At 31.7% G+C, this 17,911-nt stretch overlaps 1 long non-coding RNA gene and 1 pseudogene across 1 annotated transcript; both read left to right on the top strand.

Annotated features, from left to right (window-relative positions):
- Positions 8,193 to 9,388, top strand: LOC110266088. The gene is made up of 3 exons (XR_002353027.1): positions 8,193 to 8,404; positions 8,959 to 9,107; positions 9,300 to 9,388. It is a non-coding gene; the product is annotated as an uncharacterized LOC110266088 (long non-coding RNA).
- LOC107611618 lies at positions 9,508 to 17,044 on the top strand (annotated as a pseudogene).

Here is a 17,911-nt window from a genome sequence, read left to right as displayed (position 1 = left end):
AGGATCAAATTTATTTTCTTTTGCTTTTTTTTTTGTTATCTCAAAATTATTTTTGGCTCGGTCTATAAATAATTCTACCTAAACTATATATAATAAGCACACAGCGTGATGGGCTATAAATAATAATGACAATATATGTGAGTTGCGGAAGAAAAAGGCCAAAACATAAACAAATTAAAGGAATGGGGTGGGGTTGGAATTGGCCAATTCATATGGACCACCCATTCAATTAAATATTCGAGTTAAAACATTCATCAAATAATAATAAAAATAATGTAATAATATATAAGTATTTTTATAATGATACCAAATGATAATGGACAAATTGGCTTCGTCCACTATGGTTGGCCTTAGCCACAGTTTTTGGTTGGAAAGACAGAGAACCTTCTAAGATAATAGTGTGTGAAAGATAAGCCTTTAAACAACTAATTTAAGTTAGTCGAGTAATCAACTCACTCATTCATTTAAATAAATATTAAAATTTAAATTCTGCTTATGCATATAATAATTTATTAGTTAGTCAACCCTACTTAGTCTAACGGGCTAAAAAATTAAAATTTAGATTTATAACAGATTAATTTTTGACTGATAGAATGATATTACAGAAAAAAAAGATAAGCCTTTAAACTAAGGTGGAAACTCATATGCAGTCGACTTCACGTGAAGTTGATACTTGAGAGTCGTTAGATGATTTGATTGATTTGACTAAATTTTTATCTAATAACTCTCAGATATCAATTTCACGCGAAATTCAGTTCACCTTAAATTTCACCTTAAACTAAACTTATTTTGAGTCTGTACTTAGCAATTGCAAATTAATTAAACTAAAAAGAAAAAGTTTGAATTCAGCATTCACCAACAAAATCATTGCTTCAAAGGGCCAACTGAATCAGTTACCAACACGTTTGGTTGTGGTTGGTATATAATGCATAGTATTTTTATTTCTTCCACATATACAATTGGTGAATGGTGTGCCCCTTAGTTGGAAATATTTCATGTCTTAAACCTAAGTATCTAACGTATATATATATATGATGGTTGCCCATAACAAATAAATAATATAAACAATCAAACAAATTAGCATTTTTTTTTTCTTTTGAAACAAGTTTGGATGAATTTGATACCTATAATTCACTAAGATTAGTGTATGAAAGTTCTGTGTTTAATTAACTAGTCTTGCAAAATATTTTCATATTTTCTATCGAATGAATCTTACGAGCAACAAAATTTAATTATTATGTATTTATGTATAAGCAAGTATATGTATTATTTAATTTATTTTTAATATATAAAATATTTTAGCATATATTTTATATAAATAATTAATTTGATGACTGTTTTTTTATATACATATTTAGTATAATTGAATAAGAAAAATATGAATTCGCGTCTTTAAATTATATATATTCAAATTAATATGTTGGATATTTGATAACCACTTAAGATTAGAACTAACAACATTTTTTACTAAATTAACATTTAGTTAAAAATGTCAAATGAAAATAAATATTGGTCGTTACAACTTTTGTTTAAATTAGAATAAATGGCTATTTGTATTCATAAAAGATGAAAACACTGACATATGTATCCACACTAGATCGAAACTAAACTTGTACCCATGCAAGACGTCTTTCGTGTGACAAAAGTACCCTACGTGGCATTCTGACCCTCCAAAGACAGGGTATTTTTGTCACACGGAGGACATCTTGCATGAATACAAGTTTAGTTTCAATCTAGTGTGAATACATATGTCAGCGTTTTCATCTTTTATGGGTACAAATGGTCATTTATTCTTTAAATTAATTATGGTTAATATTATCAGCGTCTCAATTTTTTATGATAAAAAATAATTATTTACTCTTTTTATATCAATGTCCATTTATTGATGTCAAAAATAACAAAATAAAATGAAAAATAAAATAAAATGGAGTAATATTTACTTTATATGGCAGGCTATATACCAAAAGACACCTTTGTATGTTGGCAATATATTTAAGTTAGAAACCAAACTAAAGCTACTATGAAATATATGTTTCACTAACTAAGAGTATGAGACGCATACAATTATACAAAAGAGAAGAAACTCGGTTCGGTTATTTGTCTCATCACAAAAACAAAATTGATCTAATAATCTAATTAAAATATGATAATGTTGATTTTGTTAAATGTTTAATTGACAACAAAAGTTTTTTTTTTTCTAATAAATTTAAAACTTAACATACAGAAAGGATAACATCATGTTACTGTGTGTGTGTTTTTTTTTAGGTAGATTTGCATTTCATGTTATTAGAAATACAACTGTTCAAGATTAGAGACAAAACAAAAATGGGGATCTCTCAAAATCACAAAAATATAATAGAAGAAGAAAAAATGCCTAATTATCCTAATTATCCTCTTAATTTTTAAATTTTTTTCATGTTTTCAAATAATATTTATGCCTATAAATTTTTATTCATTTAAGTATTAGGACAATAATTAAAAGGATAAATTAAAATTCTAATAGTTCATATTGTTACAAACCAACCCCTTCAGGTACGTTCTCACTTGCCTCTTACCACTCTCCATCTATAAACACTATTGATTTTACTACACAGCCTCCCACCATACCAAGTGAATTTTAACAACCATATCAAATAAACTTTTTTACTGTAATTAATTACAAAATAAAAGTAATACACATAGGAATCGGCCTGAAGTTATCAATTTCTTCCTAAATTCCTTGCATCTTGGTAAAATAGGAAGTAATTGAAAGATCATCTTATTTTGCACTATACAGTTTCTCATACAACTCTGAGACATGGTACAAATCTTCCTGGTAATAGCGTTTCTTTAAATCATTCCACAGATTTGAAGCCACACTTCTTCATATGACACTCTGAAAAATATCGTGTGAGAGAGATAAATGTAGTCAAGAGAGGACATAGGTGTTGCAACGGTCCCAAGCCGAATACATTGGATCGGTAACCTCCGGTCGAGGAAGAGAGCCATCAATGAAAGAAATTTTGTTCTTGGACTCGAGTACCAACGAAATCGAGTGGGACCAATTGGTGTAATTTTGAGAATTGAGGCGATGAGAAATTAAGGGATTACTAGGACTTTCAGCTGGGTGCAAAAAGTATGGACTGTTCTGATCGATAGGAGAATGCACGTTCCTGAATTCATGCGGTTCTGGAGTTGAGTGAGTTGAAGAAAAAGCTGCGAGAGGGTGTTGATATCGACATTGGAAGCTGCAGTGGAGCCGACGTCACTGTGAGTGGGATCCATTGAAGAGATTCGGTGCAAAGTAGGCCGTGATAGACGAAGTTACCGAAAAAGCTTAATCCAGAGCTTCTTCTCTAAAACTCGTTGATCGTGGTTGAGATTCAGTCACAAGAAAAAAAGGAGCATCGATGAAAAAATCGCAACTCTCATCAGAAGGAAAGAAAAAAGAAGAAAGCAATTTCAAGACAGGATTCCCTAACTCGCTGATCGAAACACTGTTATCGAAACCCTAGAAATTTGATGAACAGCTCTCATCAGTCTCTACTGTGTGAGTCTGTAAAAAATGTTGGATCTGGAGGTAGACGAAAAAGATTAGAACGTGGAAGATGTCCAGGGTCATCAGTTCCAGCGATGATACCATATGAAGATAGAAGCTGAAAAGGGTTGTCAAACTTGAATGATAGAGAAGAATGAAAAGAAAAGTAGAGTGAGAAGATTTTGAAATCTGTTTGGTAGAAAGAGAAAGTGATTTGAATAAAATGACAAGCTAACATAATTAGTTAATGAACCTTGCTTTATATACTAATTTTTACATGATAAATATCTTAGACTAATTGAATATACTAACTAGTAACTAACTATTAATTACAAATACTAACTAAATTAAGTATGCCAATCTATTAGAGCTAATACATTTAATCAACACTCCCAACCCCAATCCAGTATCACACTGCTTTCCACCACGTCATCGTCACTGTCACTTCCTAAAACAAACCTTTTCTCACATTACTGGAAAATATAATGCTAATTAATAGTTGACTGTAATTAATAAAAAAAATAAAACTAAAATTTATTTTAAATATTAAAGATAAAATTAAAACAAAAAATATACTTTATTTTTTTATTAATAATTCATAATTTTTAAAATATATTTTTTAACCATAGTTAAATAAAATTTACAAAAATTTATTTTTGCTAAACGTGTGAGTTAAAAAAATGAAAAGTATAATAAATAATGTTTGGTTCATACTTAATTACAAAATTAACTTAATCACATAATATTTTTAAATAACTTTAGTTAAAAATACTTTCATATTTTTTTTTTCAATTATGAAGAATATAAGAATATTAATAACTTGTTATTTATATGGTACCGTAATATAATTCTTATCATTCTAATTATAATACTCTCTAAATTATTTATAATATGTATCAAATATATATGTGTGTGGGAGCGACAAATGAGTGTCTCTACTTGACATTAAAGGCATAAATTTAAGATGCACATAGAATAAAAATGCTATATGTATATAAATAATTGTAATTAATTTTTTTGGTGTATTTAACATTTTTATATATAATCACCATTGCCAATGAGTAATAGCTCAAATGGCATAGACTCCCCATACTCAATTAAGAGGTTGCGGGTTTGAGTCTCCTATCTTTCTAAATTTTTGGCCAATGAGTAATAGCTCAAATAGCATAGTCTCCCCATACTCAATTAAAAGGTTGCGGGTTCGAGTCTCCTATCTTTGATAAAAAAAATCTTTGATAAAAAAAAAAAAAACATTCTGCCAGGAATACAAGAGGGAAGGGAATCTCATATGGTATCAGAATAAATTCTGTTGAAGAAGGAATCCACCATTGTAATGCTAGCAATTTTGGTCTTCAGCTATTCATATAGCATCACTTTTAAACAATATGCATAACTGGAAGGATAAGAGAACCTTCATTCAAAATTGTTGTCATCATTGTTATTTTTTCTATGTCACACTTGAGACCTTATGGATTAATAGGGTTACCACTTCTCATCATTCTTGTCCATTTAACACTACAACATGTTGATTATAATTATAGGAAGCAACTAGCTCCAACACAATCAGTTCATATGATGACAAAGGTTAAGACTACAGTAATCAACTTACCAGCCCCATCTTACACCATGGGATGAAGTAAATAATATTAGTAATAATAATACCAAATAAACATATATAATTAGGAGGACGTGCTTCCAATCTCTCATGCATTATGGAGTGCCAATCTTTGAGGGGTTTGCTCCCATATATATATTTGCAATGCTATGTCACTATATATCTATGGCTATTTGTACATTATGTAGGATATGGATATTGAATAATTTTAAGCATCTACTTACATATGGATATTGAATAATTTTAAAGAACTACTTACATAAAGACGTTTAAAACGTCTTTTTTTAAAGATGGTTTCTAATAATTAAAATTTAATACACATAATCGATTAAACTGTGTTATTTTTGTCAAAATTAGATCAGATTAATTAATTTGACCGAAAAAATAGTGAATCAAATCTTGAATTGATTTAAATTAATATTATTTTTTATAGAAAATGATTACAATACCTCTATTATTAAAAATAACACAATTGAATCAGTTATATGTGCTAAATTTTAATTATTAAAAAACATTTTAAAAAAAAATGTTTTTGATATCTTTATCTAAGTGGCTCCCATAATTTTATGGCTCTATTTCTCCATGAATGATAGTTTTGAGTTTTTTATATTCAAAAATCATATGATAATTCTACACAAATTAGTTATTAATGTGATGCAGAATAAACATTCCAAAATATTTAATTATAAATAAAAAAAGTTTCAAATAGAAATGTGATATAGATTTTTTTTGTCCGAAGCACAGTTAAATACAAAAGAATCATCACTTCTCTCTTACATAAATGTTTATGACTTTTAAGAAGTGACTATGCATGGTAACCCTAATTTGATGCAAAGAGTTTGGTACTTTGGTTAACTAAACCGATTAGATTGGTTTCCCTATTACTCTAACTTGGGGGAGTTTAAGTTGTTTAATTTAATTATTATATTCCAAATTCAATTTTTAGAATAACAATATGTGCATTAAATTTTGTAGTCAATCTCATATACATCAAAAAACAAACTTCAATAAAGTCAGACATTAATCGTTTTCTCCCCTGCAAGGCTACAACTCGTGAGGAAATAATAATAATAATAGAGTAAAGTATTGTTTTTTCCCACAATGTTTGGGGTAAATTTTAAAATTGTTCCTAAAGTTTAAATCGTCCTATTTAAGTAAGTCCCTAACGTTTTAAAATTGACTCAATGTTGTCGGCAGCTAGGAATCTGCTAATAAAATTGACGGCGGGATAAAATTGAGACGATTTTGAAATGTTAGGGACTTAAATAGGACGATAACCAAAAACGATATATAGAAATAAATTTTAATTTTATCCTTTAATAATATCAATTTTTTACGGTACATAGTTATTCAATTATTTTTTAATCACATCTAAATAAACCACACTTAATCATAGAATAAGTGAATAACTAGTACATAAACTTGCGAAAAAAAGTATACATATACAATAAAGTAATGTGATTATAGTCATTCTACAAACATTCGATGATGAGTAAAAATCTTTAAGAAAAGAATTATAAAAAAATTAATTTATTTAGAATGAAAGTAATGTGATTAAGTATAATTTACTTATATGTGATTAAAAAAAATTGAATAACTATGTACCTTAAAAAATTGATATTATTAAGAGATAAAATTAAAATTTATTTCTATGTATCATTTTTTTTCCCAACATTTTCGTCCTATTTAAGTTCCTAACATTTCAAAATCATCTCAATTTTGTCATGCTGTCAATTCTGTTACAGATCCCTAACGGCAGGACAACATTGAGTCAATTTTGAAACATTAAAAACTTAAATATGACAATTTAAATATTAGGAACAGTTTTAAAACTTATCCCAAACGTTAGGACAAAAACAATACTTAACTCTTAATAATAATAATAATAATAATAATAATAATAATAATAATAATAATAATTTTATTGTATGGTTCTGCCACCTTAGATCAAAATATTTAAAATGGGAAGCATTAAAAAGACAATTGGATTCCATTTCTCCAAACATTTTTATTCATAGGTGCTGTTTGGAATAAATTATAAATTCTTAATTTTAAATTCTAAATTATAAATCTAAATTTTAAAATTAACTAATATTGACTAAATAAAAATTGGTTTTTATATGTCTAATAAAAGTTTTATTGTAATAACTAATTTAGATAAGTTTAGTGATTATCTTACTAATCTGCTTAAATAAATATCAATTGAATGGGTAATAAAATCAATTCAATTACATAAAAACAAACTTTTTCTCACAAAACAGTCGATTGTAAAAAAAAAACTAATCAATCGATATAAAAAAATCGATTAGTTTACGAGTAGTTTTATAAGAAGATTTTTTGCGAACCAATCGATTAGCTGAAAATAAAAATCGATTGTTTTTTAACAACGTAGAAGGAAAGGACTTCTGTTCACTAATCAATCAATTTTTTCATTGATTTTCTACATATTGCAATTTCTGTACTGCACATATATGCCAATTCATAAACAATGATTGTCAGTTCGTCACTACAACAAATTAATAATCATATTGGGAAAGATTCGTAAACGATTACAATTATAGAATTAGATAATTAAAAAATAAATTGACGATAGATTATATTATGAAATTAATAATTTTAAGATTGAGAAAAGATAAAACTAGAATTTTTAAATTAAAATAAAATTGATTTTAAAATTGATCTTCATAGAACTTAATGATAAAATTCTAAATATAAAATATATCATAAAAAATAAAATAATAATTTAAATTTATATATAGAAAAATAATATCGTCAGATCATTAATAGTTCAGATGTTTTATGATCATGAAAATCGGAGCCTATTTTATGTCCGTAACAACAAAAAAATTTTAAGTAAAATTTTAACTTGTAACAGATTAATTTCTGGTGTACCGAATTAAAAAGTACGATAAAAAATAAAAAAATATTTACCGGCTTACTGTTGTGGGTTCTTTCTACTTTAACTCTTTAAGTCTTTAACACGTGCCCAAACTCCCGAGCGTTGAGGTTATCCAACTATTGCATTTATTTTATCTTACTTTAGACAAAAATAGTGCGGTCCTTTAATTCTAGTCAGCCGACGGATTGATTAATGAAATAATTAAATTTTAAAATTCAACCTTAAAACCCTAAACCCACTTTAATGGTGCTCAATTGTCAATTCAACTCAACTCTACGAAGCTTTGTTAGCTGCCCCCGCCTCAAAATTTTCATTCTCCCCTCTTCACACTTCAAAGCACCCTCACCCCGTTCTCCTCTCCCTCACGTCACAGGTTTCTCTTCTGTCCCTTACAATTTTTCTCTTCTTTCATTTTCTTTGTTGAATCTGCATTGACTTCTTTAATTTTCCATAACGGTCCATGTTTGATTATTTAGTCCCAGTTAATTGAACGTGTTAGCTATAGTAAGCTAATTTTATTTTTTAAATACTGATTCTTATTGAGTTCTCTGTTTTAGGTATCAGTTTCATTCATGCTCTTGTTAGCATTTTGACTCGCATCTATTTTTGTTGTTCCATGTGTATTGATTTCTGCAATTTTTGTTCACAATGATTAACGTTTAATCGTTTAATTTTCATCTACTGCATGTGTTACTTACTTATCCTGTTTTAGACAATATTCTTATAAAGTAATAAGCTAGTTTATTTATTTTCAAATTTGGTTCTTCTTTTGTTTCGTATATCCCCTTGTTTTTGTGATAATTTAGTATGCAAGTTGGACACCAATTGGGATAGTTATCTCTTGAATCCTTTTTAGTTTCTATTATTAGTGTAGCGATAGATTTTTTAACATGTTATAGGGCCAGGCTTAGTCTAAAGTTGTCGTAGCTTGTTTAATGCAAGGTATAGTTTGGTTCGTTTTCATCTTGTAATGAGAAATAGCATTCCCATTGCGGTTCCGTTGAGATTGAGACCAAACATTAGCAACACTCTACCACATCACAAGTTCCGGCCAACCTGCTTTCACAGCCATGAAGGTACGCACACCACAGCTTTAACGCTTTTAATAGCCTAGGGCACTTCATTCGTCGCATGTTCTTGTTCCTTCCCTCTTTCTCTGTAAGTTCTCTCTATCTGTTTCTATCTAAAACACTTTCTATTCATGTAATAATTCTTTGTTTGTGTTGTTTATAATGCCATTGCTTACGGCCCTTCTTCTTCCATACTAGGACATACCATTAGTTGCGTGCCCTACCCCGCTCCTCAAACAAAGCCCATGGCGCTTCATTTCGAGGTTCAACTCCCCATTCTATTTGAGTTCTCTTACGCCTTCACATTGCTGAAGTTTTGTTGTCTTATTTATGTGAAAATCAACGACATTCATTTGTTGCTATTGTTGTTGTTTTACCTTTGGATGACTGAGGCCGAAAGAATGATATGGGTATGCATAAAAGAGAATAAGTGATAACTCTAGATGATGGCTGAGAAGCACTGTGTGCACTTGTTGAACCATTCTTTGGTTATTTTTTTCCTGAAGTTTTATTATTATGTTTGCTTTCTCATATTCTTGGTCGGTTCAACCGTGCTCGTGCAGCTCAATTGACCCTCCCTCACTTTGTGTGTCAAACACCACTATCTATGCCAGTGGGTACTCAAGGTTAGAGTTTCCAATTTATCCTTTCTGATATGCAGCAAATGAAGTCCATGGAGGTGGTGGACACCATGACAATGAGGAAGATTAATATTATGTGCCTACAAGAAACAAAGTGGGTTGGTGCGAAGGCTAGGGAGTTGGATACTTCTGGTTTCAAACTTTGGTATACAGAAAAGGTGAATAATAGGAATGGGGTTGGAATAATTGTGGATAAGCAGTGGAAGAAGGACGTAGTGGATGTCAAGAGAGTAGAAGATCGGATTGTCTCTATCAAAATTGTGGTGGAGGGAGGTGCTTTCCATGTGATTAGCGCCTATGCACTGCAAGTGGGTTCGGACGAACAACACAAGATAAGGTTTTGGGAGAATCTAGAGAGTGGTTCAAGACATACCTTTGGGAGATAAGATTTTCTTAGGAGGAGATTTAAATGGCCATGTTGGGAGAGAAGTGACTGGATATGGGAGTATTCATGGGGGCCATGGTTTCGGGGTGATCAATGCCGAGGGTAAAACTATTTTGGACTTTTCTTCAACCTTTGATCTTCTCATCGCAAATACATGTTTTAAAAAGAGAGACAAACATCTTATAACCTATAAGAGTGGCATGACAAGCTCTCAAATCGACTTCTTGTTGAGGAGAGTCGACCGAAAATTTTGCATTAATTGTAAAATTATCCCGGGAGAAAGTTTGATAACACAACTTAGGGTGCTCATCATGGATTTTCGCGTTAAGCAAAAGTTGAGGAAAAGATATCATACGAAGAACCCAAGGACAAGGTGGTGACAGATGAAAGGTGAGGAACAAAGAAGCTTCCTAAGACGGGTAGGAGAAGAGACAAAGTGGGATGGGAATGGAAGCGCGGAAGAGATGTGGAGGGAGATGGCAAAAGTTATTAGATGAACAGCAAAAGAAAGCTTTGGTGAATCTAAAGGAATAGGGCCAAGAGACAAGGAGTCCTGGTGGTGGAATGCGAGTGTACAAGAAAAGATAAAGATAAAAAGGGAGTGCTTTAAACAGTGGTCTTTATGCCGCAACGCAGATAACTGAGAAAAATATAAGGCGACTAAGAAAGAGCAAAAGTGGCTGTAAGTGAAGCAAGAACAAGAGCATATGAGGGTCTCTACTAGTCTTTGGACATGAAAGAAGGAGAAAAAGGTATATATAGAATCGCAAAGAGTCGTGAAAGAAGAACGAGAGATTTGGATCAGGTTAAATGCATAAAGGACAATGATGGAGAGGTGTTGGCTCAAGAGGAGAAGATTAATGAAAGGTGGAAGAGCTACTTCTACGAGTTAGTCAATGAGGGACAGAAGACTCTTCCGAGCCTTGGTCGGTTATGCATATGGGAAGAAGATCAAAACTTTGACTACTATCGAAGGATTCGAGACTTCGAGGTAAAAGAGGCTCTAAAGCAGATGAAAAATGGTAGGGCAGTAGGACCTGATAATATCCCGATTGAGGTTTGGAAGGGTCTTGGAGAAAAAGGCATCAACTGGTTAACCAAGCTTTTTAATGAGATTTTAAGGTCAAAGAAGATGCCTGATGAGTAGAGAAAGAGCACCTTGGTACCTATCTACAAGAATAAGGGAGATATACAAAGTTGCAGAAACTATAGAGGGATCAAGCTTATGAGTCATACCATGAAGTTACGGAAAAGGGTGATAGAATGTAGGTTGAGAAAAGAGACACAAGTAACAGAGAACCAATTTGGATTTATGCTAGGCAGGTCTACCACTGAAGCGATATACCTATTAAGAAGGATGATGGAGAGGTATCGTAGTAATAAAAGGGATCTACATATGGTGTTTATTGATTTGAAAAAAGCGTATGATAGAGTACTAATGAAGGTCTTATGGAAGGTTTTAGAAAAGAGGAGAGTAAGGATCGCATATATTCGTGCAATTAAAGACATGTATGATGGGGCCACAACTAGTGTAAAGAATCAAGGTGGTGTGACAGAGGAATTTTCTATTGGTATAGGATTACAACAGGAATCATCCTTAAGTCCATACCTTTTCACGTTAGTCTTGGAAGTACTTACAGAGCACATCCAAGAGCCTGTGCCATGGTGCATGCTTTTTGCCGATGATATCGTCCTTATGGGAGAGTCAAGGAAAGACCTAAATAAGAAGTTGAAATTATGGAGAGAAGCTCTAGAAGTGTATGGTCTGCGCATAAGCCGTAGCAAGACGGAATATATGGAATGTAAGTTCAGTTTAAGAAGGGAAAACCCTAATACAGAGGTGAAGATTGGAGAAAACATCCTACGAAAAGTTAAAAGTTTTAAGTATCTTGGGTGCATCATACAGGATAATAGAGAAATTGAACAGGATGTAAATCATAGGATCCAAACAGGTTGGTCAAAATGGCGGAGTGCATCTGGTTTTATCTGTGACAAAAAAGTGTCTTTAAAACTTAAAGGTAAATTCTATCGCACCGCTATAAGACCGGCTATGCTTTATGGTACGGAGTGTTGGGCGGCTAAAGAAGAGCACGAACATAAGCTGAGTGTGACAGAGATGAAGATGTTGAGATGGATGAGTGGTCATACGCGATTGGATAAAATAAGGTACGAAGATATAAGGGAGAGAGTTGGAGTAGCACCCATTGTGGAAAAGATGGTTGAATCGCGTCTCAGGTGGTTTGGACATGTGAAAAGAAGATTGATAGAACATCCAGTCAGGAGGGTGGATGAGATGAAAGATGAACAAGGGGTGAGAGGCAGAGGAAGACCTAAGAAGATCATCCATGAGGTGGTGAAACGAGATCTACATGTAAATGGTCTCTCTGTAGACATGATACATGACAGAGCACAATGGCGTCGTTTGATTCATGTAGCCGACCCCATTTAGTGGGACAAGGCTTTGTTGTTGTTGTTGTTGTTGTTGTTGTTGTTTTTTCATTCTCATGCTCAAGCCATTTCATGCTATAAGATAACAAAGTTCACCTTCAAAGTTGTTGCCAAATTGTTTCATTTTTTTATAATACAATATTGCATTTGTATTGAGTTTGTTGTTTTTGGGGGAAAGTATGGACATCGGTTACTCATGTCCATAGAACATTCAATGTTGATATTTGCATTGATTGAGTTGATTTTCTCTTTCCTAGGCTTTTGACAGATTTCTAAGTGGTTATCTTGCACTATAGATGCCACAATTTTGCATTCCTAATTGGAGGGGTTAAATGAACAGGGACAATCAAAGGCTTGACAAATAACGAACTTGAGAGAATTGGTTGCCAAATAATTCTGGGAAACACATATCACTTGGCCCTTCGACCTACTTCCGAGCTTCTCGAAGAAGCTGGTGGTCTTCACAATTTTATGAACTGGCCACGGGCTATGCTTACAGACTCTTGTGGCTTTCAAATGGTTGTTGTTTGACTTAATGTATACTTTTTCCTTTTACTGTTGTAATTTCGAGCATTCTAGTAATTATATTATTATCATCGGGTTCCATCAAGTAATACTGTTGCATACTAATTTTGTCTGATAATTTTTCATGCCACAGCATTGTTTGTGGCTTGTGTTTTTTCTTATTATTGTGTCTCTGTCTTCAACCTTTGTACAAGTTTATCTGTATCAGAATAAAAAGTTATAGTATAATGTCACTTCAAAGTGAAGAATGATGTTGAAAGAAGCCTAAGGCTGTGTGGATAGGCACTTAGGCAGGACAAAAAAAATGACATTGGAGCTAAATTTGTTGTGTGAAGTGAATCTGCATTATCTTTTTGCTAATTGATAGCTATATTCAGGGATAATGTTGAAAAAAATCATTTATATTTTTTGTTAAAAATCTTACCAATCTACCTCACTAATGTTTTAGGTCTTATTGTTGCATCTTGCTGATATCACAGAAGAAGGTGTGACATTTCAGGTATATATTATTTTCAAGTTTCGTAGGCAAGTTTGTATCTAACCTTTTTTTCCATTTTAAGACAAGACAAAAAATTATAATAAGAAAAGGTTGCAATTGTAATCTACAATGAAATTCTGTTATTTGTAACTATAGAATTATTTTCTTGCTTCAGTCACCGGTGGATGGCAAGCCAATGCTTCTTACACCCGAAGAATCAATTCAGATACAAGTATGTAGATTAATTGTTTTTCCTCCATATGTTTCTTTCAATCAATACTTGATAGTTTATTTAAAATTTGAAAAACTTTTAGGATTCCAAGTTATAGTTATTCCCAATATAGTATTTCCAAATTGAGAAAGATGATCTTTTATTAGATATTCGATTAATGTTTATAATTTAAGCCTCATAGAAAATTGCAAGTGACAATGCATAACAGATTGTAGTACTGACTACAAAGTATAGCACTGAAAATTGATTCGTTGTTCTTATGTACGTTTTCTTGATGCCTTCAATAATTTCTGGTTTCTTGTACCTGCTTCTGGAGTTTTTGGTTGGAGCTTACGGCTAGCAAACTGTAACAATATATTTTAAGAAAATTGATTTTTCTTTCTTATGTTCGTCATAAATTGTACAGAATAGAATTGGAGCAGATATTATTATGGCTTTGGATGATGTCGTAAAGACCACCATTACTGGTCCAAGAATTGAGGAAGCTATGTATCGAACGCTTAGATGGATAGACAGATGCATAGCAGGTAATTATGTTATTGAAGTGTATCATTTAAGTCTTTGGTTGTTTTCAATGCTAAATATAATGGACATTCCTTCTGTTAACAGCGCACAAGAGACCTCACGATAAGAACTTGTTTGGTATTGTACAAGGTGGTTTAGATCCTGAGTTGAGGTAAATTTTAGCACAAACCATGATGTTCTTCCTATTATCAATGTGGATGTTGTGAAACAAGTAACTAACTATAAATTTATAATTTGCAATATGCTGTACTCAGGGACATCTGTGTCAAAGGTTTGGTAGACCGCAACTTGCCTGGGTAAGCGCAAGTTTATTTAGTCATATAGTCTATTTTGTGGTTTCAAGCTTATTGCCATTTATAATGTTATTTATTTATTTTGTGCTGTCTTTTAGAACTATACTAGACAGTATACAATACTAGCTGGTTTGAATGTCAGCTCCAGTTTCTTTTTGTTTAGGCACCACACAAAATGGGCTTGGTCACATTATTCATGAATCATTACTGTGTAATATCTTAAAGTTAAACTATAAATTGCGAGTTAAACTAACTCGAGACAATTTAATGTGTTATTCCTGATTCAATTTAACAAAAGAAAAGAAAAACTAGGATTGTTGATCTGGTATCTAGTACTTATCAAAAGAGTGAAGAAAAATAGTATAGCATTCCAAAAATATGCATGAATAGATAAAGGTCTTCTTTCATTGACATACTACAGTTATAAGTAACCTTGTGAAATAAAGGAGGACATGTGGAATCAATAGTTTCGTAATGCTGCTAAGGAGCTTAATATAATTTTCTTTTGTCACAGCTATGCTATTGGTGGTCTTGCAGGAGGCAAAGATAAAGATTCGTTTTGGCGAGTTGTTGCTCAGTGCACTACTGCTTTGCCAGAGGATAAACCATGATACGTTATCGTCAGAATAACTTTCATTATAGTAGCCATTACTTTGATATACATTTCAAATTAAATCAATTTCATACCATTTGCTTGTACTTATTCCAGGGAGTTGGTTATCCACTTGATATTGTTGTTTATAGTGCTTTGGGTGCAGAGATATATGATTGTGTCTACCCTACCCGTACAGCACGTTTTGGGACTGCCCTTATTCCTGAGGTGATCTTTTTCCATTTTATGCACAATTTTATGCTATGTTACAATTAAAATTTTTGGGAACAAAACTTCATGGAATAAAAATTAAAGGAGGAAAATATTATCTCCTTAAAATTACAAGTTGTTTGGTATACAGAGAAAATAAAAATTCTCAAGAGCTCAAATAGGCAATTCACTAAACGGGGACAAACATTTACCCTAGTCAAATATAAAGTAAAATTTATCCGTAGAATTAGTGAATTTTACTCTGAAATTTTTCCTTTCTTCCTTTAAAATTTAGCACCACAAAATGTAGCCCCTCTTTTCCGTCTAGCTGAACATAACCTTATAATTTTTTCCTGCCATCATAGTCCACTTGTTGATGCATCCGCATGATTTTAAACTTAATTCTTTGCGGTATGTTTGTAGGGAGTACTAAAACTAAAACACAGAGCCATGGCTGATGATACTCAACCAATTGATCCTACCTGCCCTTGTATGGTATGCTTCTGAGAGGGTACTTCTTTATTTGATGAATTATTTGACGAAATTGGCATATTTTTATATATTTTTTTTATTTTTTCCTCATAGGTTTGCAAGAACTACACCAGGGCCTACATCCATTGCCTTGTCACTAAAGACGCCATGGGGTCTCAGCTTCTATCATATCATAATTTATATTACATGATGCGGGTAGAAAACTCTACATTATATAAAATTTTGCTTATAAATTAATAATCAGTATATGTATATACATGTTCAACTAAAGTCCTTGTATTTTTAAATTTGCAGCTTAGCAGGAATTTACACACATCAATAGTTGAGGGAAGGTTCCCAAAGTATGCTTATATTTAATTACGTGTTCCTATCATTGGATTTCTCTTCTATTATTAATTATAGCTTTTTCCCCTTGAGAAGTTCAAAGCCTCCCTATATGCCACTAACCCTTTTATTTTTATTTTTTTATAGGTTTGTATGTGACTTTTTACAAACAATGGTATTTAATACTTCATTTCATTATTGTTCTCAATTTCATCTGCATTCATGTTAATGTTTGTATGTTTGAAATTTAAATATTTATCTTTGAATTGAAAGATATTTTTACCAACATCATCTTTTTCAAACTATCAAAAATATTTGTTGACTGTTATTAAATCTTCTCACACCTTTCTACTGCAGTTCCCTAAAGGTGATGTTCTTGAATGGGTCTGCAATGCTATAGAGGTGGCCGGAATCGACATTTCTTCCTGCTGTGCTCCATTTCCATCATGCCAAGAAAAGTATTCCAGCAATGAAATCGAAACTATTGACATACACATGGAGTTAAGGCTTACACACACAAGTTGTAGACCAACACGAAATTTAGAAATTTAGCCGAGCATGGAAGGCATGCACAAATTAGTTTACACAATGATTTTTTTGCAGGTTAATGCTTACTTTGGTTCTTCTATGTACACGCGTGAATCATTTTACTTGACTTGTTAAAATCAATGAGAACTAAAATGACTGACGCGTGTACTTATGGAGATCAAAGTGAGCATTAACCTGCTTACTTTTGGTAGCATAAATTTTGTCTCCTGCATATGCTGCTTTGAGTAAAATTTATTTAAAGGTTTACAGCAAATCTTTTGTTCTTTCCAATTCTTATTGTCAACACAAGTGGAGATTAGGGTTGTGTTCATGAAAGGAAAAAGAAATGGCGTAACATTATTTAAGTCTTGCTGTTTATGTCATGTGATTTTATATCTTTTAATTCGAACTTAAATGAGCCTTCTTTAAGCAATTTTTTTTCCTTTCAAGTGTCAAAGCTAATGGCTGTCCTATCATGGAAATACTTGTAATTTTTTACGTATATTTAATGTCTTATAGAAGCTTTTCTTGAAGTCTTGTAAATAAAAAAAAATAGTCGGGAATATTTCTAAAGCTCGCCGAAAATGTTTTAGAAGTATAAGAATCTAAAATTCATAACTTTAATTTTTTTTGGTCTTGAAATTCATACTTGCAATTGCAACAATATCTATATTCAAAATAGACATTTATGTACGACTATATGAACTGAATGTTTTGTTTAACATTTTATGGACACCGAAAGGCGAGAGTCTAAAAATTGAACACATCCTTCAGATTAAACATAAATAAAGAGTAATTGTTCCGTTAATTTTTTGAAAATTTTATGGTATTTTCTCTTTATCATCCATATCAAATAAGGTCAGTAGTTGTATACTGAGTAAAAACTAGTATTTATTTAAATAATTGCATTATTTTAAACATTGAAATTTTACCTGTCGTTAATTGTCTATTACTAATTTTACAACTAAAATTAGTATTTTTATCCATAATACTATTATGGGAATATAAATCTTTTAAAATTACGTTGATCCTGATATTATAGATTATGACATAAAAAATTTATAGCATTAAATTATATTTACAAAATGGTCGTAAAGGACAAAAGTTTCCGTCGGTTAAGATCAGAGTCTCTGTAAA

This window comes from Arachis ipaensis, chromosome B08, assembly GCF_000816755.2.
Source record: "Arachis ipaensis cultivar K30076 chromosome B08, Araip1.1, whole genome shotgun sequence".
Classification (NCBI taxonomy): Eukaryota; Viridiplantae; Streptophyta; class Magnoliopsida; order Fabales; family Fabaceae; genus Arachis; species Arachis ipaensis.
This window is presented reverse-complemented; position numbering and strand designations above follow the sequence as displayed.